Raw genomic sequence first — 2,957 nt, 5'->3', positions numbered from 1 at the left:
CTACCTCTGCAATGTGGATACTGTACTCAAAATGAAGCTGGAGGCATCCTGCCTTTCCGGGGCCACTTCCCAGAGCAGGACTCCCATGGGATGAGGCGTTGGCTCTTATCTCCGCCAAAGGCTGAACAAGGCATCCTGAGGTCTTACCTCTTAGCCCGGTACCAACCATCACCTCATCCCAGTCCTTGTGCAGTCTGTACGCATGCAAGTATCCTTCCTCTCCCAGTTTGTTTTGGTATTCCTGCGTGATCAGGAGCTCTTCCCTCCTTCCTTCCCCCATGCTCTGCATCTGTGCGGTGGGTCTGAGCTGGCAGCTGCAGCTGGAGGGACAGGAGCAGCCCCTCGCTGGAGCTGCTCTCCAGTTGCCATCTGTTCTCACGTGCGCTTGGTTTTCAACCTGACTGGTTGGGCCTTGACACCATGGAGAGTGGGACGCAACCGGTCCGACCCGTAGCATCTCTTGGGCGAGGAGTCCCCAGCGTGTAGGCAGGCCATCTTCCCCACTTGTACAGACATTTTCTATACACGCGAATGTATATGTGTAGATAACATGGTTTTTTAACTCTTTTGCACTGAACAACATCGGAGTGAAACCTTGATTTGAAACCAGAAGACACATTTTTCACGTGGATCCAGATGTCTAGATCCCTTACCGTAACCTCTCTGGTAAAACTGTGGCTCAAAAAACGCTGGTGATGTCCGTACCTGTTCTCTGTCTCCGGCTGTGTTGGGCCACCTGCAGGCTTCGGGTCAGGCTGGTGGCATGGGTCTGCCGTGGAGGATGGTGAGCTCCAATTCGGAGGCAAAACTTCCTCCTATCTGCTCTGTGGGATGGGCTTATGCACAGACCTGACCCCGTCAGCTTTATCGTGTCCGTCTTGTCCGGCTGCGCAGTCCAACCTTCTGTCCATCCACCCACAGCAGGTCATTCATGTAACCTGCTCAGCTCGAAACTGGGAATAAGGCTACGTCCAGTGTGATGACCCCATGCACCCAGACCCACAGCCCAGACCATGAGAACTGTCTTTCCTAAGGAAGGGGGAGGAAGGTGGGGTTTGTCCCCGCTTTTCTGCAAAGAGCAGGAGGAATTGGGGTTTGTTACTGTTAGTCATATCTAGAGAAGGCTCGTTGCTCAAACTAAAGCTCTTGCTATCGCATGGACTAGAGAAGGTCCGTAGGAAGAGGAGGAAAGGCTGGTTGCTGGCAGTAAGAGGTGAGCTGGCCTAGGGAGGGGCTGTCGGTCTGTCGGCAAGTCCTTGCCCGGCTGGGCTCGGCAGGCAGGCTGCCTGCAGCAGGGGACGCCTGGGTTGCCCCATCTCTCACCCACAGCCGTTAGTCAGGCGAGAGCTGCGACACTGGGGACCTGCCATCCTGATCCCCATCCCAAGGCTTGGCTCATCCTGCAGGTCAGCAGGGGGTTGCAGGGGCGCAGGGCTGCCAACCTGCTCTCCGAGGTGAGCGGGTACCGGCATGAGGTTTCGGTGCTGTTGGTATCTAGCACTCGCCGCTACGGTAGTCCGAGCCCCATGGGTCGAAATGGCTGGCATGCTTTGAGGAGGGCGCAGGGCACGGGGGGCAATGGCCGGGGTCCAGACCCCCTGCCCGTGGCAACTAAGTCTTTTATCTGCCAAAAGCATTCCCTTTCCCAGTTGGGAGGAGAAATGTTTGGCAGAGAAGTGCGTCTCTGCTCCTTCCCGCACCCCTGCCCACACTTACAAGTTCTGGCTGACTTCAATTTTGTTTTTTAAAGAATCTGATATTTTTTTTTTGTTTTGTTTTATTACGAATAAAAATAAAAAAATAAAAAAGAAAGTGGCAATATTTTTTTCCGCAAGCTTTTCCTAGGAAAAAGCGTGGTTTGTAACAAAGTTGTACAGTTCTGAAGTTTGAGATACGAGAAGTACTGTGTGAAACACTGTAAATGGGGCAGAGATTATTTTATGTACAGTCTGACATGGGGGGAATCTTTTAATTCTGGTTGATTCTTAGGAAGAATTTGGTTCTTCAGTGTCAGGGTTTGGAATTTCATGGTTTCATTATTTTTTTTTTTTTTCTCTTGTATAGATTGCTGCATTAATTGAATAAAAGCAGAAAGCATCACTCTGCCTGCCTGTGTGGTGGTGCCGGCTGCTGGGATGTGTGCTTTGCTTCCCCACCAGTAGAAACGAGGTTGCAGGGAGTGGGGAACTGCTTCTAAATAAAGGGAGTCTCCAGCTCCCTGGGGATGGGGCGGCCAAATGCATTGTCTGTCCCTCCTGTGCTGCCCTAGAAAGTGGGGATGGGGCTGGCTGCCCTCATCCTCCTCCTCCCGCTCTCCATCCCTGGGGAGCAAATGTGGACGCTGTCCCCCTGCAGCTCCCACTCTGCAGCCAGTGCCTGGTCCCCAAATGGTTGCTGCGCCCCACGCCTCATGCAGAGCCCCTCGCCCTCCATGCAAGAGGGAGATGGCGATGGATGGGTGTGTGGTGCCAGGGAGGGGATGGCATGGCTGGAAGGGCTCTGTTGGCCTTGTGTGGTGGCCTTCCTCCTCTTAACTCCACTGAGCCCAGTCTGGCGATGTCCTCTCCCTCACCCACGCTCGTGCCCCATGGTTGCCCACGGCGTCAAACCCCTTCCCTTCTACCCCATCACTGGGGGCATTGGGGGCGATGGCCCTGGAGTGGTTTTCCACCCCAAAACCTGCGTCACCCCAATGCAGCATTTCCCCCCGCCCTGGGGCCAGGGTTAGTCAGCAGGGAGGGGAAGCCCTGCCCTGCCTGGGGTGACTCACCTCAAACCTGGGTGCAGGGCAGGCTGTCATCGTCGTCCCTCTCCGCCCTGCTCCTGGGTTGATGCCGTGAGGGGTTCCTGGTGCCATGGTGGGAAGAATTGGTCGCCAGCTGGGGATGATGCCCAAATACTGATGGTGGAGGCCGGCAGGGTGCTGAGCACGGCCCCGCTCGGCGCAACCGCGCCGA

This window comes from Egretta garzetta, unplaced genomic scaffold (assembly GCF_000687185.1).
Source record: "Egretta garzetta isolate BGI_Z169 unplaced genomic scaffold, ASM68718v1 scaffold42, whole genome shotgun sequence".
Lineage (NCBI taxonomy): Eukaryota > Metazoa > Chordata > Aves > Pelecaniformes > Ardeidae > Egretta > Egretta garzetta.
Note: the sequence above shows the minus strand (reverse complement) of the source record.